Source organism: Periplaneta americana, chromosome 12, assembly GCF_040183065.1.
Source record: "Periplaneta americana isolate PAMFEO1 chromosome 12, P.americana_PAMFEO1_priV1, whole genome shotgun sequence".
In the NCBI taxonomy this organism is placed as follows: Eukaryota; Metazoa; Arthropoda; class Insecta; order Blattodea; family Blattidae; genus Periplaneta; species Periplaneta americana.
This window is the reverse complement of record NC_091128.1, coordinates 84,862,153-84,886,586: the sequence shown is the minus strand read 5'-3', so window position 1 is coordinate 84,886,586 and position 24,434 is coordinate 84,862,153. Positions and strand designations below refer to the sequence as shown.

The 24,434-nt window shown below is 36.3% G+C and overlaps 1 protein-coding gene across 1 annotated transcript in view; it reads right to left on the bottom strand.

The window, feature by feature from the left end:
* The window catches only part of LOC138710641 (uncharacterized), a 560,146-nt gene that overhangs the window by 182,034 nt on the left and 353,678 nt on the right, over nucleotides 1-24,434 (bottom strand). The gene's annotated exons all lie outside the window — the stretch shown is intronic.

Here is a 24,434-nt window from a genome sequence, read left to right as displayed (position 1 = left end):
CAGAAAAATACAACTGAGAGGATTTCAATCCGGTTAGCGTGCAGGTCAAGATACTGGAGCATCATGTCCTCGACGATCCAACGTCCAGAGAAGGCACTCTCTCTCAGAGCGTCGAGTGTGTCGAATATGGCGTCAGGATCTGCTTGTTGAGTTTACAGTACGTTCACAAAGTTATATTCTATTTTTATAATCACACTATGCCCAAAACTGATGTACTAATATAACTATTGTGTATATGATTCCTCTAATCATACAGCTTTTCTTCGAGGAGGTGCGCTCTAACATAAGACTGAACACGTTAGAGAAGTTCCTAATGAACGACTTCGTGAAAGATGGATGGACCGCGATGAACCAACCGCTTGGTCCCACGATCACGATACTTCACGCTTCTATATCTCTAGTGATTTGTCAAGGAACTCTTCTCGAAAGCATTGCAAGTCTTCGTGACATGGTACTGTAAAAGTAGTGATTGAAACAGTGGACAAGATATGTTGACACATACGGTACTGTTCTGAATAAAATTATGTAGTATTCAAAAGCTTAAAGCTAAAAACGTTGTATATGTTAAATAAATTATATTGACGAACACCGGCAGAAAACTACAATTTTCTGCCCCTCCCGTTATTGATAATTACAATATAAATAGGACTTCTTAGCCACTCTGTGCTCTCATCTGGGCTAATTTTCTCATTACAATGTCCCAAAATTATTCCTTTTTTATTTTAGTAGGTTATTTTATACGACGCTTTATCAACATCAGGTTATTTAACATCTGAATGATATGAAGATGATAATGCCGGTGAAATGAGTCAGAGGTCCAGCACCGAAAGTTACCCAGCATTTGCTCACATTGGGTTGAGGGAAAACGCCGGGAAAAACCTCAACCAGGTAACTTGCCCCGACCGAGAATCGAACCCGGGCCACCTGGTTTCGCGGCCAGATGCGCTAACCGTTACTCCACAGGCGTGGACAAATTATTCATTGAATTGAGAATCGTTATTATGATACACTCTACACGCCCTTGTCTTTCGCAGGACTCTAATTTTTGTTCGAAGAAGTGTGTTATTGCAGTTAACTGTACTAGACTGTAAAGTCAAGGCAACTATTGTTTAAAACGTGAGACACTAATGTGGAATAATATATGAGACACTTCGACACTTAAGAAATGTTGAATAGTATTTAATGTAACATTATTATTATTAGCCACCCGCGTGGCTCAGTCGGTTAAGACGCTTACCTGCCGGTCTGAAGTTACGTCCCGGCGCGGGTTCGATCTCCGCTTGGGCTGATTACCTGGTTGGGTTTTTCCGAGGTTTTCCCCAACCGTAATGTGAATGCAAGGTAATCTATGGCGAATCCTCGGCCTCATCTCGCCAAATATCATCTATCGCCAATCTCATTGACGCTAAATAACCTAGTAGTTGATGCAGCGTCGTTAAATAACCAACTAAAATATAATATAAATATTATTATTTTATATCAAAGCTGCATATTATGAGAAATAATGCATACTTTTTATTACTTTTCTTAATTGTTACTTTTTTATTTATAGTGAGACAAAATTAATTCTGACATTACGACTGAATTTACAATAACGCTTTATATACGTATTGCTGACAACTGCAAAGATTGGTAGTAATCTGAAGCATGTGGACAACAATAAAACTTAAGTGATAAAACCTCAAAATTTTCAATACATTTTAACTTCTATTCATTTATTAGGCCTAAATAAAAAAAAAACTAATTTTTTGTTTTTCTATCAACACAGAGACGTAGGCATTAGGCCTACTAAAGAATGTTGTTGACTCACGTTTTATGATCCCTCGGAAATCGAAAGTACGATTTGAAGCAATTTGTAATGCTGTAATTATAGCAGTTATAAACAGCACATATATACCCTGACATTTTAACACAGCACTAATTAATAAAACTATTAACTAGCCCAGCAACAATATACATTATAGTAGATTACAGCTTGTTTCGCGGGTTTCAGCACACCCTGCCGCCTAGGTAGCAGCACCTGCATCGCTTGCGCGCAGAACTGCTAGCTGTCCGGTATTATTATAGTAAGGTATTTGATAATAATGTATACAACATGCAGCATTTCATGCACAGACCTATAGTGAATTTGTGTGCAAAGTTTCATTACTCGAGGTATAACCTTCCATTCAGGATATGTCTTATTTCCAGTACGTTCAAACGTAAAAAATACGATGAAAGAGTAATGGAACGGAGAAAAATTCTCTCCGACGCCTGGATTTGAACCCGGGTTTTCACCTCTACGTGCTGATGCTTTATCCACTAAGCCACACCGGATACCAGCCCGTCGTAAAAAAATTGACTTGCGGACTAGTTGCAGTAAAATAAATTTTAAGCTTCATATTATGCATTCTGAATACAGTAATTACTTATATGAGATAAAATGAATTTCTAACTTAGAATAAAGATACCACAATGAGATCTATACTACACTATTCCTCACGAAACCGTAGATTTTTTGGCACCATAAAAATGGGAATAACCAAAATGACCGAAACTCAAAAGCGCGCCCCTAATGATGTAGCACGTTAAATGGAAGCCTTCTTTCTACAAAAGTGGTTTCTTTTGTTTGTCTGACACGAGAGTCAGCCGTTCAGCTTGCCAGAGAGTGGAGGAATTTATTAAATTTGCTAGATGAGGAAGCTTTTCAACATTTATTAATAAGTATTTAATGAATTTCAATCTTAAGGCATATAAGTTTATATGCCTTAAGATTGAAATTCATTAAATACTTATTAATAATGTGACAGCGACGTGAGATTCGAACTCACGACCAGCGTCCCGCAAGAGAGAAGATCGCGCGGAGCACTTGGGATGGCGCGCGGCGGAGAGGGGAAAAGGGCCAACGCGGCGAGAGAGTGGAGCGAGAGTGCGCGCGCATCTGGTGCTGGTAGAGAGGAGAGGGCTGGGGATTTTTCTGGAGTGCCATCTCTAGAGACGCGTGGAGCCTTCGAGGCTACGTCGCTGTGGCTATAAATTACGGACGCGAAGGAACGACAGCAGTTTTCCAGTTTGCAGTTTTCAGTTATTAAGTCAGTGAGTAAGCCAGAGCAAGCAAGCCAGACTTGTGTGCCGGAGTTCGACTCGAGTGTGCGTCCGCATCTGCGTCAGCATCCGAAGGCCTGAGTTCGAGTGCAGTGGACCGCAGTTGGAGGGACCCGAGTTCGAGTACAGTGGTCTCTCTGAACTGTCTCTGAAGGTCTGTGGTTCGAGATACTGTGAACTCGAGTGACTGAGATAGAAGAACTGTGAACTGAGAACTGGTAGTTCTGATTTGTAAATAGTGCTTTGCAAATATTAGTTAAGATTAACAGTTCATTGTTGTGCGTAATAGTCCAAGTAAATTGTCATTGTCGTCGGTGGAGTGCTATAACGAATACTGTGTTGAGTGAGGATCCAATTGTTGACGAGAGCGTTGAAGGTGAATTGTAGAAAGGAATTACTGTTGTGACGAATAAATTACATTGTTGTTACTAATAAAATTCACAATAATTTATCAGGCATATTGATATATTAAAATGAATTGTAAATTTTCAACATTTGCAGGGTAATATCCAGCAGACAATAGTTAATGCAAAGTGCAACCGGGAAAGCAGCCTGACCGACTATTTTAAGGAAATTTCGTCATAAAATGCTATGAGTTAAATCTTGCAAACTATAGTGTATACTATAGTAGTAGAAAAGTTCAAGGAATTTTTCTTTTTCTTTTCTATCTAGTTAAAAATTTCAAGCATTTACTGCATTTAGAATAAAACATATGTCATTAAAAGAGTGAGGGAACACGCATGCATGTTAATTATAAAGTTACAAATACATTGTAGAACGTCACTCACAATTTAAGGACATCTCCCATATGCGAACAATTTGTTACGTCCCTTTGATGTCCGTAAACGCGAGGTTTCACTGTGAGCTTTTATGTTTTCACAAAGTGCGATATGATATGATATGATATGATATGATATGATATGATATGATATGATATGATATGATATGATATGATATGATATGATATGATATGATATATGATAAGATAAGATATGATATGATATGATATGATATGATATGATATGATATGATATGATATGATATGATATATGACATGATATAATATATATGATGCGCTATAATTTACAGAATGTTTACTTTAAGCCTCATTACCCATGTTTGACTTCACCACTTCTGCTCTGAACAGCTCATATGATATGATATGATATGATATGATATGATATGATATGATATGATATGATATGATATGATATGATATGATATGATATGATATGATATATGATGATATGATATGATACGATACGATATATTATATACCCATATATGATATGATTTATTGTCACTCAACTGCTTGGTCCTGCTGACCCTTCACATTCCTGTGTTCGGGCCAGCATTCCCATTCTTATACTACTACATCATTTATAAATATAGTGACGTCTCATGCACTTACCTTCCTTTATTCAACATTGTGTCCTTCTGTTGTCCATTCTTTTCTCTCATCACTTCATCATATCGTATTATGAGCTACAGAAGAATAAGCAATTAATGACTTTAAATCTGTTTGACGCATACAAATTTCGTACTTTAATCACCTGCCATTATCATGGTTAATTCCTACTCCTCACTCACTTTGCCTTTTACAACACTTCACTATTTAATTTAATTTACCACCTTTACACTATATTGTTACACTTTAAATTATTTATAACATTATGATCTTCACACTCTTTCTCCCCCACTGCACTCCATTCTTTTTCCTTTCAATAACCTTTGCCACTTCTTCACCACTTACACACCATTTTCTTAAATTCTACATTGGTTTTTCTTTACTATTGCACACTTGCTTCCCACTCTCTGTTTGCTTCTAATTGTCTGTGCTTCACTTTCTACTTGGCTCATCTTTTTTTTTTTTTTTTTTCGAAAGTTCGGTATTGAAAAAGTGGTTTCTGTCATGATGTCTTTTATCTATCTGTCTGTATACAACCAATATACGACATTATTCAAAGGAATTCTTCATACTCAATAGTTACAGTCAGTTAATGCGGAAAGCAATCTAAAGAAACGGTTCAATTTTTTACTCCAAAAATAGCTAGCTGTTTAGATAAAATATCACATAATGATTACTCGACTGTCGCTCAAATAGTTTTCTTCGTGGCTATGTTTACTGACGACGGAAATGAGTGTTTAATGTAAGACTGCAAACCCATATTTCGAAGAATGCTTAATTCAGGGAAATGATCTCTGTGCTACAGTTAAAATGGCGCATCAATGAAGCAGCATTATGCGACACACATGAAAGCATAAATGACCTACAACCACGTTACAGATATTAAACATCAGCCATTTTGATTTATTATGAACGGCTATGAATACACGTGTGTGCATTTTGAAATAAATGTTGCCAACGAAAATACAAGATCTCTGCATGACAAATATGCAAAATAACTGATCCATTTTATACATTTCCCTTCCTATCTCGTCTGACTTTGCCACACCTGAACACTAGGGAGTTGGCACCAAATCCAAAGGATGGTTTTAACTATACACATACAGTAAACAAACATAAATTCTACAAAAATCAATGCAGTGAGGCAACAATAGTTTTATGCATAGCCACGAACACCGACGCTGATATAATAAATTTATCAGTACATACGATATATACATATTCGTTTTTACGATTTTCATACACAGATCTTTTCAGGAGAATAGTAAATATTTTGGGAGGAGGCAGTATGGACTCTTCCGAGTAAAACTTTCATAGAAATGTGTGTTCAATTTTCAATGGTTGTGAAACTACAGAGGTTACTAAAACGTATGGACGTGAAACAAGTGACTCACTGATTACATGTTTTTTTTTTTTTTTAAGTTTTATTTATACACGCTTTAACATCTGTGGTCATATTACGTATTTAGGGTCTGTGTGTATACCAATAGGCTGTTGTTACTATTTCTGAGTTTCTGTTCCTATTGTGTGTTGTAGATGGCTTGTGTTCATGTAACTGATTGTAGATTTTGAGTAATGATTTATGATATTGATAACTAAGGCGGTGATGAATCATGGCATGTAAATTTCCAATCCGGCATTTGTCTTTACGACTGAAGGAAACCACGAAAAACCCCAGTCAGATTGGTTCCCGCGGGCTATGAAACCGGGACCTCCCGAACGCGAGTCTCAAACGTTATCGTCTGAGCCAACTCGCTCGGTTACATTTAGTGATTGAAAGCCTTACGAAAGGTACAAAACAAATTATTTATTGAATTTATTGAAGATTAAATAAATTACTTATTTACTGAATTTTTTATTTAGATGATGTCAATAATTTGCAAGAGTACAAACTAATTGTTAAAAAATCCCACAACCTACTTCAATGTACTTCTCAACTCTTGGCAATAGTACGTGTAGCTTTTCTGAGATTGTCTTTGCGTTCTTTTATGAGGGCAGCACTATTCATAATGTGAGAGCCCAATTCGTCTTTTGTGTTTACTTTTCTTTGTAGTCTTCGCTTTTCATCCATCCCCAGAGACAGTAATCTGAAGGACTAATGTTACTCAAAACGCAAGGTTTATTTATTCTGTGAAACCGTTTTCTTCACCATACAGTAAACTTTTGGCGGCTTTTTTATTTTATATTTAAATGTTCTATTGTAGGAAGAGTTATAAACTAGATAATCATCAAAATACAGGTTGCTACAAAACAAATATACACTTTCAATGTAGTATAAAATAAATACTTCTGTGATATCGATAATCACTTTGCGCTGTTACTTTGAGGAACTATGTAACTTTCGATAAGACACACTTTTGATACCACTGCGCTGATTGCTCCCGTGGCGCAAGCATGACAGCTAGCATGGCTATCTGTGATATCGACATGCATTTTGCGTTGCTAGGTGAACAGTTGATTGAGGGAGGGGACACAGGACGGAGCACCGCCCCGCCTGCACAGAGGAGTTAGAAATTAAAAATGATCTGGACAAGTCACTTCCACAGCACTGAAGTAGTAGTAGTAGTAGGGTTTAAGAAGGGCGCGTCAGCTACTATGGCTATTTGCGCCCTTATCTAAAATTCTTAATATAACAAATACATAAATAATATAATAATCAGAGTGCTAAAAGAACTAAACAGCGTTGTCACCATAAAACGAGGCACACAAATGCAGTATACATAAGGTGATACAGCACTGAGCTGCCGAGTAATAGACGACAGGGCTCTCACGGTGGCCACTAAGGGGCGACGAGGCTCGATCCCACATCCTGCGACATTTTTCATTGGGGATTTTAGAACGACAAGGTTTACATCCCCTACTTCCTAATGATTTACATGGGTTGAAACAACGCATCACGGGAGCTGTGGCAAGTGTCGATGCAGGTATGTTACATCGAGTTTTTCCATTGGTACTATTTTCATGCACCTCAGATTCAGAGAACGTAAATTACATGTGATCGAAACCGGAAAGGTACTTTGTAAGAGCACTGTTTATAAAACTCTTCAATGAAGTACGCCGTACTTGAGCGGCAACTTCTCCTACATTGTCGTTTGCTGTGCTGCCTATACACTCACTCGCAGGCGTCGCAACAGTTTCTAAAGTTTCATGCTTGCCCCCTATTGGGTTACAGGGAAACGCCCACAAAGGAAGAGCAATGCGGACATTCAGCGCAATTCACGAGCGACGGCCGGTACAAGCTCTACGTCAAGGCTACAGGCATATTTTAGTAGGTTAACAAGAGGTATAATTAAGAATATAACAGTTAAAAGTCAAAATATCAACCACATTCGTAGACAGTAACTGTGATTTTTATTTTCACGATATCAAAATTGTTCAAGTAAAGTACATCTAATGTACGGTAGTAGTAGTAGTAGTAGTAGTAGTAGTAGTAGTAGTAGTAGTAGTAGTAGTAGTAGTAGTAGTAGTAGTAGTAGTAGTAGTAGTAGTAGTAGTAGAATGAATAATAGCGGTAGTAGTATTAGAAATAGTAGTAATAGTATCACATGTATAGTAATGGTAGAAGTAATAGTGGTGGTGGAAGTAGTGGTAGTAACAGCAGAAGTAATACTAGTGATAGTGGTGGTAAAGTAATAATAGCGGTAGTAGTAACAGCAGTAGTAATATCAGAAGTAGTAATAGTAGTGGCAGTAGTTATCTTTGTGGCAGTACTAGTAGTAGTGATAGCAATAATGTAAGTATTATTAATAGTAGTAGTAGTAGTAGTAGTAGTAGTAGTAACAGCAGAAGTAGTACCATAGAATAGTAATGATAGCACTAATAGTGACAGTAGTAATAGTGGTGGCAGTACTAGTGTAGTGGTAGTAGCAGTAACAGAAGTATTAGAAGTAATAATAATAATAATAATAATAATAATAATAATAATAATAATAATAATAGCTGAAGTAGTAGTAATAGTAGTGACAGTATTAACAGTGGTAGTAGCACAATAGTGGTGGCAGTATTAATAGTGGTGACAATAGTAGTGGTAGTAGCAATAATAAAAGTATTAGTAATAGTAGTGGTAGTAATAATAATAGCACAAGTAGTAGTGGTAGTAGTACTAGTAGTGATAGTACTAAGTGGTGGTAATAGAAGTAATAATAGTAGGACATGCAAATGGTAGTGGTAGTAGCAGTAATAATACTGGTAGTGCTAGTATAAGTAGTAGTAATAGCACTGATGTTAATAGTGTGTCTTTTTAGTTAATCATTTAACGACACTGTATCAACTACTAGGTTATTTAGCGTCGATGATATTGGTGATAGCGAGTTGGTATTTGGCGAGATGAGGCCAAGGATTCGCCATAGATTACCTGGCATTCACCTTTACGGTTGGGGAAAACCTCGGAAAAAAACAACCAGATAATCAGCCCAAGCGGAAATCGAACCGGCACCCGAGCGCAACTTCAGACCGGCAGGCAAGCACCTTAACCGACTGAGCCACACCGGTGGCTAGTGTAAGTGCTAGTAGTAGTAGTTAGTAGTAGTAGTAGTAGTAGTAGTAGTAGTAGTAGTAGTAGTAGTAGTAGTAGTAGTAGTAGTAGTAGTAGTAGTAGTAGTAGTAGAAGCAATAGCAGTAGTAGTGGTATAAGTAGTAGTAGTAATGCTAATGGTGGTAATTAGTAGTGGCTGTGGAGGTAGTGGTAGTATTGGTAGTGGCAGAAATAGTATTTAACGACGCTTTCAACTAGGCCTACAGAAATTATTCAGCGTCGAAATTGAATGTCGCCAAGAAGTGGTCTGGAGCTCTGTATCAAGGCAAATGTCCTTTTACGTACCCTAAAACTAAGGCATAGTTTTCAAAGCTTTACTTCCTTCCAAGAAAAAACCATTGTGGGGATTATATTCATCGCCCTTTTCGGGGATTAATCCCTATATCATTGAGTACGATGACGCTACCATTTGTGCACAAACAAGATCACCCATTGAATACTGTAATATTATCAATTCAACCTTCATTCATTTAGTCACTTGCTAACAAAACTGAAGCAGTCTGTGATGCGGCAGACCAACACGTTAACATGTATCATTTACGGCAGACTCGATGACAATACAACGGTTATTGAACAGCATATGCAATGCCTCTTTTCAGAGTCGCCAGAATGCCGAGATAACTGAGAACGAGATAAAACGAGAACAGGAACTACGAGCTTCAAGCCATGTTAGTCCGACATCTGGGAACTCCAACGCAAGCTCGCTTGTTATTTTCCGAAAAAATACTTAATACAGATTCAACCTAAATAAACTTATGTAAACATACATATGTAAGCCTCAAGAGAGATATTTGATAAATTTATCTTACGTTTTAAATATCTGTTGGTGACCATATGAGGACGACAGATGTAATTGAGGGGTTCAGAGCCATAGCGGGCCAAGTGCCATTTGTTAAAAACGGAGAAAGCAAGAGTTAAAATTAAGTAAATACCACAGTTTAATGAAGATTTAAATATCATTCAGTTTTAATGTGCATATTTTATCTTACTTGCTAGGCCTATATGTTTCATTAAATTAGAGTGGATCGGGGGAAGATGCCTATCTATCTTTTTCTTTGATTGAAAATTTAAGAAAGCCTACTATTCATTTAGTTTTGAATTTCATATTGAAATATCGAAGTCTGGAAGGTATTTTGAAACTGTATTTTTGGTACAAAACAGAAAACATTAATTATCTTGTTTATAGACACAGGTTTTCTTCTTGCCCGCACTGTAGGCATCTTTCCCCGATAGTCGGGTAAGATGGCAAATTCAATTAGCACATTTACTGATGTATGTATTTTCCCTGAATTTGGTTTCATACATGTATATAACAAAAATGATTTAATCTAAAGCTCATGAACACTTTCTCACTCGTTTATCACTATTTAGCAACACAGTCATTGCACATATTTTTTTGCCGTGTGCAAGACTCGTAAAATCACTTCTTGCACACAATGAATTCAATCCAGTACATTTTTTGTCATCATTCTTTTTTTAGGTTGCGTTTAAGGGGACGGTAAGGAATTCCGTATGCTTGCGATGCTCTAAAACAGTTCATACTCCCTGTTCTAACATATTCCATCGCAAGTTGAAGACTGTCCTCAATCCACTGACCTCCATCAGAGGACCTTACGTAATGTTTACGCATTCCCTGCAATAAAACAAAAAATAAAACTCTTTAAACAATTTGCCATCTTACCCCGAAAAAAATGAGCATATTCCCAAAGTATCGGGGTAAAATGCCTAATGCTATAATGCAACCTAAAGATGGCGGAACAAGGTCGTTCGTTGTTAACAATACACACGTTAAAACCTTTACTACAATACCCATTACAAAAATTTGACAGTTATTACGAATTCAAGGATGTATTAAAATTTTAACATACCTTAGCAATTATTTTATAGCAGAAAAATAAGCTATTTTCTTGCATTTCTTATTTTCACAACCAGAACACGTGGCAAAATGAATTAGCTTCCACTCTACAAACATTCAACTGTCTCAGTGATCATGAAGACATACGCGTGGCGTTCTCTCTTGGAAGAATGTGAAAGTACAAAGAAATAAGCATCTTCCCCCAAGAGTCATCTCCCACCGATTCACTCTATGGTAATCACTTAATTTTGACCCATGTTTTCTCAGTTTTTAATAAATGGCGCTTGGCCCACTAAGGCTCTGAATCCTTCAATTATGAAGACTTTGAAAAGATGCCTACTCTCTTCAATTCGTTTTGTTTAGCTATTCCAAACAAAAACTCTTACAATTCTCCTTAAGTGTTGCCACTTAGCGACGTCTCTCAGCATCACAATACTAGCAGAACGATGTTTTAGGTGAAGACATTTACACGTGGTGGTCTGTGGCCGACTATCGCTATCAGCAGCGCTGCAGTGGACATAATGAGCCGTATTAATCGGTGCCGCAATTTGAGACAACAGACAGGGCCACTCAGAAGCGCTGCTAAATGCTCGTATGTGAAGCAGCTGTAGTAAGTTGCCTACTTCATTGCATGCGTTACGCTTCACTCAACAATTAGACTCGAAATGATAACCTTTTGGATCATCGATTTTCGTTATTGTTTAGCATTGAAGTAATGATGTAAAATGAAGTACAGCAAAGCCAAATTATACAACTGTCGAAGGTTGCCGAGTTATTGATATACGAAGTTTCGGTCTGCCGTCATTTCAGTTAGCGAAATTGTAGTCTATTTGGCGAGATGTGGCCGAGGATCCGCCATGAATTAGCTGAGAGTTGCACTACACTTTGGGAAAACCTCAAGAAAAACAAAAAACCAACCAGGTAATTAGCGCAGCAGGAACCGAACCAATGCCCAAGCGCAACTCCGTAACAGCAAGAAAACGCGATACCACAGTAGCAGTAGCAGCTGCGGAAAACATCAAGTAAGACAGAAGATAATTATAATATTATAAATAGCAGAACTGCTGAACAGATAGACGGTTTTAAATAATTGGAATGTCACATTATGTGCAAATGATTAAGATTTTAGCTCTCACATTACACAAGTTTAAGAGCACTTGTAGTTACTTCAAATGTTAATTAAGAGATAATGTCAGAAACTGTACAAAGTTTGAATTTTACGGGTATAAAGCAATAAAATTGCTGTCCCTGTCATAATGTACAGATCTGAGAACTGTACAATTACTGGAACGGATGAGCGAATGGTGGAAACCACACAAATACAGTGCTTAGATATACATCGTGGAGGCCTACATAAAATAATGTAACAACATAATACATAAATATCGAATAAACTATTCAGAATTATTTACAAGTAATTGTTTTTTTGTAAGAAGTTAATACAAGTTGGGAGATTTTGTGAATTGGCAGTAATCAGTAGTTCTCAAGTCTGTGCGTCTTTTTTTTTTTTTTTTTTTTTTGACGGGAAGCAATAAAAAAAACTCGTATACATTACCTAATTCAGACCAATTCCACAATACAGGAGCAATGAAACTTCAGGAAGTCTACACTACGCAACATGCATTCTGTAGAAATGATATTAAGCTATGGCATAAGAAGCTTATTGAAACTGGTAGAGTAGGAAACGGAAAGGCGTCACGCCCAGGAAGTCCCAATGTATAGTCCGGATCTTCTTACTTTATACCGTAAGGGTGAAACCTAATTATTCCCCCCCCCCCTATTACTACATATTCTAGTAGATTATAGTGATTTTCTACAGTCGTGCTCAAACCTCCCGACGTTTGCAGGTGTGTTCGCTTATCGACGGTAGCCAATAACGACAGTGCTGCGTTGCAACATATGGGCATGCAGACTCGCCGCATAGGAAGTCTAAAAATCAAATAAAAAGTGTGCTCGGAAAATTGGTATGTTGTATGGACCATGCATGTCTATATGATGAATGTTTAATGTTTTCTGAACACACAGAAACAAAATCACATTTCTACCCCAGTGATTCCAATTTTATGGGTTAATACGCTGTTCAAGGGACCGCGTGTAAACTGCGAATTAATCGGGACTTGAAATACATTATTCGCACTTCGCTTCTCCCAGAAGAAAACTCTCCCTTGTATTTGAGTAAACAGATGCCGGGGAAAGAAGAAATAAAAACTTTAAGGGGAAGAGAGAAACCGCGGAGTGGAGAGCATTCTCCACCTCTTTCAATATAGTATGATGGGGCTATTTCAAATTAAGCCTATCATTCAATTTATTTTATCACACTGCGCCTTTGTGTTATTCGACAACTTTATTAACCCTAATAAAAGTAAAACTGTTACAAGAACTGATATAAACTCAGCGGTTATGATGACTTACATCTGACTCAACTAATTTTTCTATAATTTGTGACTTTTAACCTCATCCGATGGAATCTGATATTATTATTATTATTATTATTATTATTATTATTATTATTATTATTATTATTATTATTATTAAGCCTTCTGCATCTCCCTATCAAACCAATCTCAGGTAAAGGGTCGCGCTCCACAGTTTTAAAACTACTGCCGCTGAGAGACAGAGACGGAGAGTGTAGTTGTGACAACGTCGCGCTCGCATGCTACTGGCGCTCGCGAAACGTCAGGAGGTTTGAGGGCGACTGTAGTTCTGTTGTTAAGTTGAATGTTCTTTTGTCGACTCCGTTTCGAATTACGGTTATAATGAAAGCATAGTTTGCCTTTGAAGAAGCTGTCAACATTCATTAAACGAAAGTTACTAGCGAGTGTTATTTGAAATGTGAACGTAATTAATAAATTAATATTAATAAATAATATGGTAATAATTGATAAATAAACAGCATAGGCTACATTTTAAGTGATATTCCGTTTTCGGAGATAGTACTAGGACTAATCATTTCATGTGGTCAAACAAAATAAATTTTTAGGTTAGTTCTCATGAATCATAAAATGTTTAGTCAAACCAATGAATTTCACATTGAGAGACAAAAATGCATTAGCCAATTAATCATAAATAATAATTAGTATCATTTTTCAATATACAGCATTATGATTTTGCCTGCTTTGGTTATATCTTGTAATAGTTGGCAACATTCTTAGAAATACCTTAATCTTACGTGAACTCCACTATACTTGAAGAGGACACAGCAATACGGGAGGGTTCCCAACACAATCCTACGATGTCGACTAGTGATGGATCAAGAGAATTATAATTCCACAATTAACCATCCACGAAGATCTTTCGAAGTTTTATACTTTAGCTATACAAAGTACAAATTTCGCAGGCAGTAAAAGCAGGTGACAAGGAATAAAGAATGGAATTTTTATGCGGATGCTGAAGAGACTAGACAAAGGCAACAACTTCTTGCAAAGAGGTTGTTTACTGCTGAAGCGACATCTCATTTGTCTGGACTCATTAATAGTCAGCATGTCTGATATATACCAGATTTAAACCCGCTAGATTTTTATCTGGTATTAAATAATAAAGGTCAAGGTCTACATAACGTCCGTCAGGAATCTTCAGGTCTTACTTGAACGCTATTCAGATTCATATCAACAATAACACAAGGTATGCTTTAAAAAAGTTGGACCAAAAGTGGTTATCGATGAGACATTATCAGAACAACAAGAGGCGCGCATATGAAACTGTGTAATTAACTCCCAACTATGTTAGTCTTACAAAGCAAATAAAACAAAAATATATTCATTGCTTTAAAAGTTGTTACATTATTTATGTACATGGTGTAGATCTATTTATGGGCACATCCTGAGGGGTAAAATTAAAAATTAGATAAAGTAAACATATTCAGCATGATAGTTATACAGGCATAAACTTAATTGGTACCAACACATCAAACAAAATAATTATGCAACTAATACCAATGGGATTTCGAGATGTTGGACGCAAACGAAGCAGATATTACTCTTTGTGATAAAGAATAGGTCATTGACCTTCCTAGAGGATACAGATGATGATGATGATGATGATGATGATGATGATGATGAAAAATGACAAAATTAACCGTTTTCCTAACAGCTTTGTTGCAAGAGTATGTTGTGCGAGAAGACTCAAAAGATCGAAAACAGGGTCTAAAAATAAAGGGGTTTAAGATCCCCCACAGTTACTCTGGGTGGAGGCAATGCTAGTCACGCCACTGTCATAATAATTCCCTCGAGTTCAAAAGTCACGCTATCATACTGAAATTCTTCCAGATCTCTAAACAAGAGAACGATGGATGCATGGGCTCTGTGAACGATACGCAAAAAACGGTATATAGAATGGAATTAACTTCAAAAACGTTTTCAGGACCTAAATACAATTAAATTATTGTAACGAAGCTGGCACATTTCTCATTCAACGTTCTTCGCGTTTCGTAACAATTCAATTCCATTATCGTGTTGTGAATATTAGAGTTTATAATTATTTTATTTTCTCGAGTTTTCATGAGATACAGTAGAGCGTCTCGTTTAGGCAAGTGAAAACGTAAACAAAATGCAGGTAACGTGTGGGGGAAGGACGAGTAGTACGATAAACACGAGGGATGCACAAAGTTTTAGTTACAACATTTTATGGAGGAGCATTAATTGAAATTATATTTTCTAAAAATACACAAAACAAAAGAATACAAATTGCATAACGTTATCATATACACATTTTAACAAACAAGCAATTGTAACGTTGAAATAATTCAATATAACAAATCAAACGTTTGCTACTTATATGATGTTGCTTTCAAGCAGCATTTTTAGGGTCATGAATTTCGTTTTCTGTATGACTAATATAATATCACCGTTTTTTGTGGCCGAATTAACAAAACTACAGTATATTGATCTGAATTGACAACACTATTTCCTTATTATCTCTTCTCAAAGTTCAATTTATTCAGGCACAGTACAGTAGTAAGTATTATTATTATTATTATTATTATTATTATCATCATCATTATTAAGTTCTAGTGGCTTTCACGGATCCTAATTTGAAGTGACAAACCAACTATTTCTGTTAGCTATTTCCAATATGTTGTTTTGGTTAAGAATCATGGAAAGATAAAGTATGTACTTAACTTGTGCATTATTATTACAAACATGCCACCCATTGCCACACATCCATGGCTTCTTCAAGAGATCTATACTTGTTGATGATGAAATATCTTGTTGGCAGGAATTGCGCATCAGTCATCTCCCATAATTACTTATGTAATTTCAATCACTAAGTGCATTTGAATTTTTCGGTCGATCGTAAAATGTGCTCCGTTGAGTCTGTTGTTACATCTATGAAAAACAAGTAGATAATTTTATACAAAAATGTAACATGTCGCCTAACTACTGTATAAGTACACGTATTTCTGTTCCGGTACACTTTTGCTATCAGCCTCGACGGTTTTGTTATTTATACTGATCGCAGGGTCCGAGATTCGCGGGGGGGCAATAAATGCCTCGGTATGGCTTCTTTCGGAAGGAAGGTGAAGCTTGGGATTTCCTGATAGTAGATATAACTTAACGCTCGTAAAAGAACGCTGTCAAGCAAAATGGGTACCAGGCAAAATTCGTCAGCCATTTCCTACCCATGTTGAATTTCGACGAAGAACAACTTCTAATGAGCAAAGCGTAGTTAATTAAAATATCCTACTACTATTATATTCTTCCTGAATATTTTTTAATTATCTAGGATGGATTATAATTATTATTATTATTATTATTATTATTATTATTATTATTATTATTATTATTATACGTACGTACAGAAGTTATTGTACTGGCTCTGCATTCACAATGTCGAAGCATAAAACATACAGTATATAAGTTTAACGGTAGCAAAGAAAGAAGAAACGTTTTTCTTCTCTTGGTAGGTTTTGTGTGAATACAGATAAAACAGGATAGTAGTTAAGATAAAGTACACTGCACATTCATTACCCATTAATGTATCAGAGTATATCCATTGTTATTATTATTATTATTATTATTATTATTATTATTATTATTATTACTCTTACTCCATCATCACTCCTTATATATCATTCTTACATCTTCCCGCGGCAGGCCTGCCACCTGTCCGACATAGTAGCGTACTCCAGGCCTGCCACACGTCCGACGGAATAGCGTACTCGGCAAAGCTGTGCCGGGTGGGTACGATGATAAACCACTGAAAGGTGGTAAAAAAATCTGGCAAACTATTATTATTATTACCTCATTATTCAATCAATCTATCGTTTTTATATCTCCCCGCGGCAGGCCTACCACCTGTCCGACGTAATAGCGTACTCCAGGCCTCCCACCTGTCCGACGGAGTAGCGTACTCGGCAAAGCTATGCCGGTTGGGTAAAACGATAAACCACTAAAACGCAGTAAAAAAATTCGGCAAAACATTATTTTTTTTCGCCATGATGGTCTAATGGCTAGAGCGCTGGACTTAAAATCATGTGGACCCAGGTTCGATCCCCGGAGTACTCCCGATTTTTAACTTATGTTGGGTAAGTTCGTGGTCCAGGTACGCTGGGGTTTTCTCAGGAAGCTCCGGTTCCCCTGTGGCATCCCAACAAATCTACATTATTATCTCATTTCATCGCAGACCAGCCTCATATTTATAATTATTATTTTATTGCTGTTATTATAACATTATTGAATGAAAACAAGAAACAAAGATATTTCCTTCTTTCATGCAATTTACATGACACCCTTCGGCAACATTACATCGGATATGAATTGCGTACAATTAGGAAGTTGGAAAATTATCCGAGTTGTACTGTATGTTACGAACGCAGACACACCCGACAAGCAGCAGTTTAAACGACACAGAGAGCGTGAAGATGTCATTTAAATAGCATGCGTACAAAAAGGTCAGTCTTCCGTTATAAGGGACAACACTGCTCATCGCCTCGTTACAATGCGTAACGCAGCTCTCACCACGGATGTGCGGGCGCCGTGATGCGAATGCACAACACGTGACGCTACTAATGAGGGAGCTCCCCGCTGGAGCTCGAAACCGTACTTAGCGAGAAACTGAACCTTCAACGAAGAAATGAATGCAATACGGAAAAACCATAAGCAAAGAAGTCAATACGTAAATATAAAAACTGAAAGATGCAAAGGAAGAATGAAGCCACAACTTCAAATTCTTTGCAAGAAACTGGTAGCAAAGGAGTTACAGGAGAAGTAAAGTAGCCTAATGTAATAATTAGAGACCGGATTTTAAAGGGTAAATTTTTCATAAAAAAGGACAAAAAAAAGGGAAAGTTACAGCCAAAAAAAGGGGCTTGAAAAAGGACTATATTACCCCCCAAAACACACTTCAGCACATCCATGGATATACATGGCACACACAATCTTACATATTTATCTCTTCACAACAAGTGTGTATTTGATATAGTCAAAAAAGAACTTGAAAAGGACTATATTAATCCTTCAAAAGGGTGCTATTTTAATTGAAAACACACTTCAGCACATTAATGGATACACATAGCACACACAAGCTTATATTTATCGCTTCACAACATAACGAAAGTGTTGTATTTGATCACATTCAACATTTCAATATGATTCTGCCTCTCTGAATGCAGTATGTCTTTATAATCAGAAAATGACTGCTCAGTATCAACTGAAACCAGAGGTGAAAATTTTCCTTTTATCCTGAACTTTAAATCAGCACATTTTATTAGTTTTTCAATGTCTGGAATCAGAAGAAGAACGATATTAATTTATTTTCCCTTGCTCACGAAGTTACAGGCCTATCGGAAAAAAATATAGGAAATTTATCTATATTCTGTCAAAAAAGGACCAAAATAAGAGATGTTTTTAAAAAAGGAGAAAAAAGGGAATATGGACTATAAAAGCGAAAAAAGGGAAGTCAAAACCACATAATTTGGTCGATGGAAGATGGTTTTGAACATCGTAATTAATTATTTCATGTTTCATGTTGAAATAAAGAAAGGGGGGATTCCCTTTAAAATCCGGTTCTCTAGTAATAATAAATACTGAAGATTGCACAGAAAAATAATAAAGTCAAATTGTTTAACCATACTTTTCAAGAAACTTAAATGACAAGAAAGGAACTGATACAGAATAAGGAACAGCAAAGAAGTCAATATGTAAATACAAAAATGCACAACGGAACGAAACGGCCACAATTTCACATCATACTACGCAAGAAATTCTATTAGTAGAAACGAAATTAATACAGAATCACAAAAGCAGTCTCATGTAAATATAAATACAGGAAAAAAAAATAAAGCCGAAACAGTACTTTTCAAGACACTTAACTGGCAAGAAGGAAACTTATACAGAATAAGGATCAGCAATGAAGTCAATAATAAATCCGTGGCGCTACAGACCATGAAGGGCCAAGACCGACCAGCCGGCTGCTGGCCTCACGTCCACATGCCGAAGCAGAGGTGGACGATCATCCAACCAGAATACAGGTATCGTGTGGTTGGCACGATGATCCCCGCAGCCGTTATAGCTGGTTTTCGAAACCGGATTTTCGCTACCTATCGTAGCGACCCAAGTGCATCACGATGCTGGGTGAGCACCGGTCCCATACACTAGTTGAAATTTCATGAGAAAATTTCTTCCCCCATGAGGACTCGAACCAGCGCGCATTCTGTAACGCGAATCCTAGGCAGGATGCCTTAGATCACGACGCCACGGCGCGAGACGCAATGAAGTCAATACCGTACCTAAATGTAAAAACGCACACAGGAACGAAATAGCCACAACTTTACTTCATACTATGCAAGAAACTCTTCTGGTAGAAAATAAATTAATACAGGAGAAGTAAAGTAGCTTCATGTAAAATAAACACTGAAGGGTGCAAAGAAAAAATAAAACCTCAGAGCTCAAGTTTCAGTAATTTACTGTGTGTTTCTGCTTAAACCTTACTATTACAGCTCGGAAATTCATGCATTTACATATCTTTCTCCATGAGCTGTAATTATATGACTATAAATTATTTACTCTCAATTGTCAACTTTCAAGTTCATTTAATATACAATTTATGATGCAAATTTCCTACAAGTATAAACGCAGCATAATTCCATTATCTTCACGTCTACGCGGCATATTTTTTACATTATGACCTTCGTGAACATTAAATAAGAGGCAGCTGTATGTGAAACCTGGGAAAGTGCTGAGCCACAGACGCAGCTATCCCAACTTAACACGAATTGGACTACAGGCAGTGGCGGCGCCAGCGGTTTTCGAAAGGGGGGAATATCTGTGTGAACAGAAATTATTCAAGATGATTCACCCTTCATCCATTTGCTACACATCAGTGAAATTGTTATGGGAGTATAGCCTAACTAGACAAGACAAATTTATAACATAATATGATGAACGATTTCATTTGTACACAGTTTAGATATGAAATAAAAATTATACAGAGTGGTGCAAAAGTAACTACACACTTAGAGAATGTATGTTTCTAGGTTGGTAGGACGTATTACGTACGTTGATATGGTTGGCAGGAAAAGGAAATGACGCGTATTGTTAACAAATGAATCATTTATTTATTAACCATAGTAATTTAGTCCTGACAACACAAGTAACAGTTTTCACAAAATATTAATAACAAAGAATTTTCGCTTTGAAGGCCGCTTACCAAAGCGGTGTAACTGCTGTATTGAGGGAATGGAGAGAACATTTCGAGTCAAATTCACTAACATGTAAGACTGTTTACAATTTAATTCATAAATTTGAAACTGAAGTTTCTGTTTTGAATGCACTTCGTAGTGGGCGACCTAGGATGACACGAACTGAGGAAAATGAATTCAGTATATGTCTGGCTGTTATGACTATAGTCCAAAAAGTCCACAAGACGATTAGCGGTAGAGTTTCCAGAAATGTCACGTCGGTCAATCCAAAGGATATTGCATCAGCAGAACTTCAAAGTGTGCATTCCACGCCTGATGAGTTGCTGGAAGATGATCCAGACAGGGGCTGCATTTTTGTGAAATTGTGCTCGATTAGTATACATCTGACCAGAATTTCTTTCTTAACATTTTTTTTTTTGGTCTGATAAGGCCACATTCTAGTTATCGGAACATATAAACCGACATAACTATACTTATTGGTACATGGAAAACCAACAGTCTGGACAACATTCAGCTGTGTTTGCCTGTGTGTCAGAGTGTTCTAGGTAGACTTCAACGGTGTACTGATGAAAAAGGGAGACAGTTTGAACATAAAAAGAAGTGATGTGTACTGTAATTTGTTGGTAGGGCCTGTATCATGTTCAAATCATTCAAAATTAACATACGGGAAATAAATGTGTAGTTACTTTTGCGCCACTCTGTATAATTGAAAATGAAATTCACAGAATATTTAACTACAGTAGAACCTCTTTAATACGGATTATTACTACTATTATTAGGCCTATTTCTCCAAGGGAGGTCGCCCTATATTACAAAATGTGTGCTAGAGTCAAAGATTTATACATAAACGGATATATAGACAACTAAGCAAAACTGCTATGATCTGTATGTTCTATTTCGACCACCTGTCAAACGAGTCTTCAATTTAGGGAATATATTTTTTCTGCATAATCAGATAAATATCCCCAACGTTTATAAAAGATGCCACCCTTCCCCAGTTTCCTGATTCTTCACAAAGAATAGGCGAAAAATTATTTTCACATAAAATCCTGATGCCATTGTTGTCCTATCCACATGAAAATGTTGGCAAGCACTCTTGCTGAAAGTGTTACAGACTCATAATATAAATCTGGCATTAGTCCGAGAAGAATGCACACCTGTCCAAAGCTTAGATATATGCTAAAATGCCTGACCAACTCCACGTTTCCTAGTTCAGTTTAGTAAAACAGAAATAAGAGTGGTAAAGGTGTCATTATTGATCCTTATTTCTCTTCCGAAAACACGTACTATGTTAACGTTCAGTATGAGGCACGAGAGTTTAAAGTCACATTTAAATCAATGTTCTTAAATTGTACTCACAATCAGATCATAACCATCATTATGGAGTACGAGAATTTCCTGCCCCGTCTGCTGTTCGCGGTTTACAGACTCCTTCCATAGCATTTCGATCGTGAACCTGTCTTGGGATACAGGGCTTTTCCACTCTCAGAATATCAGAGTACAATCATTAATTAATCATTTCCAGCAATATTATCAGAATCTGTGCTGCCAGACTATATTCGACATACACTGATAGAAAAAAATGAAAGGATTTTGTGGAATGGAAATTCCACTTCGGTTGCCATGGAAATACGTCATATCCGATAAACTCAACAATGTGAACAGTCCATTTCTATAAACAAGGGAAGTCAGCGTGTAAAAACATAATCTATATGGAAGAGTTTATTATAGGCCTAACCCATTTCGGGGGGGATAGGTCGCAATATATTTTTATGGGCACTGGGAAGTGTTCTGCATGCTTTTTTTGTCGAAATAATTTAAAAAAAAAATCTGCATGCTTTTCATGTCAAAATAATTTCAAAACTACCTAGATTTTGAGCTAATGTTACGAAAATTTTACTACTAATCCATCAGAATTTTGTTGTTAAATGAGTCTAAAGTTAAAAATTTAGTGTCTTTAATTATCATAACTCTGCTTGCTAATTTATTCAAGATATGGAAAATCATAATAGAACACATATCAATGCACTTAGATACGCCCTACATATTTAGAAAAAAACTATTAGTCACAAGCTGTTTAAAATTGTTATCCTTTTTTTTTTCTAAACTTTGTCACTGGAGATATAAGATTTTGTAAGTTGTTCATTTAATATCAATTTTTTTAACTTATGTGATCTGATTTAATGAACAATTTTCTATGTGTAATTTTAAGTGAATAATCAAATTTGGCTCAAAATTGACCTCCCATAAACTCATCCATACAATGTAAAAAAAACACTGAACCTTCTATGTTTAATTGTTTCTAAGGAAAGTGTTTCAAATAACAGTAACAATATTTATGGGATACGGTATTCCCAAGCGCGCGCAAAAGCACACAGAACATACAAGTTAATTGTCTATGACTTACTGTACTTGTTTACTTGTTCTTTTAATAGTACATTCTGCTTTAATGCATTCTTATCTTTATCATCATCATTATTATTATCATTATTATTATCATTATCATTATCATTATCATTATCATTATTATTATTATTATTATTATTATTATTATTATTATGTGATTGACTGTTATTCATACCTGATTTCATTCGGTTCATTAGACACACTTAAATCTTCCCAGCAAATCTTAGTATTTATTATCCTACATTCTATAGAAAGTGTAGGCCTATAGACGTTACATACAATAATAAAGATTTCCTAAAATCCTCCGTTACTTTTTTTAAATAAAAAAAATTACATTAAATTAGGTACCGAGTATTTCCATTTCTTAGAAATATAATATTAATACTGATGATTGAAGAAACTGACAACACAATCACGGTAAGAAAGCACATGAGAATGTTCGTGAATGGACAGGGTTTATGATAGTATTTAACTGATGTAAAGGAACCGAAGTATATAAAATCTTTCCTATTTGGAAGTTACTTACTGACATTAAATGAGTGATTTATTATACAATAATGTGTTAAAGATTTAGTATCTGATGCATGCCTTCATTAATTCTCTCTTCCTCCGTTTAAAAACACCACCGCATATTTAGATTCGTTACCCGAAATGAAAGTGAATTAACAAGTGATATTTGTGTCACCAGGCAATAACAGCGAATAGGGATCATTATAGAATGGACATTCAGCGAATTTTCCAGTTTTGTTTCTCTATGCGCCGGCGTTTAGTTCCACTTTCAAGCGCTAGAGGTTAGTGTAATCGAGCACACGCTAAGATAATTGAATACAAGAGTTGAGACACAGGATCCAAACATCGCCTACGCTTTGGTTCAAATAAATTCAAGTTAACAGCTTTTTCATATTTCTCAGTGATAAACTTGCAGTAATAATACATTTTATGTTTTATATGTAATAAATTATATTATAAAATAATACAATACATTATAAAATTATGTATCAAATTCGTTTAATATTTGTATACAATATATATAGGCATATGGTTTTACTCCTCATAGGAGTTTTGCTTTTCCATTTTCAGCGCTATCAAATCATTACATATTTTAATTGTTGTTGGGGTCAACGTCTCAACTCTCATTATAAAGGAACTCTAAAGTCTAGACATTACAGATAATGACGGATTTATTATTTCATCGGTCCAATTTATTTTATTTGAGTACATAATGTACCTAGATGTATTAATATTTTGTATGTCTGTTATATTCTGCTGTGTCGACTGCTAAATGGTGTGATGTCAGCGCCACTCTAGGAAAAAAGCAGAATCTCACGCTCAAGCTGGTTTGAAGGTCATTCAAATCAGTCCTGTTACATCAAAGGTACCGACGCGAAGTGTCCATACTTGTAATTCCCTATACGCTGGGCAATAATAACGGCTTCTTCACTCTCCCTCAGGAAACATACTTTCATAATTCTCTCTAATGTTCTTCAGTAACAATTTTCAGGGGAAAAAG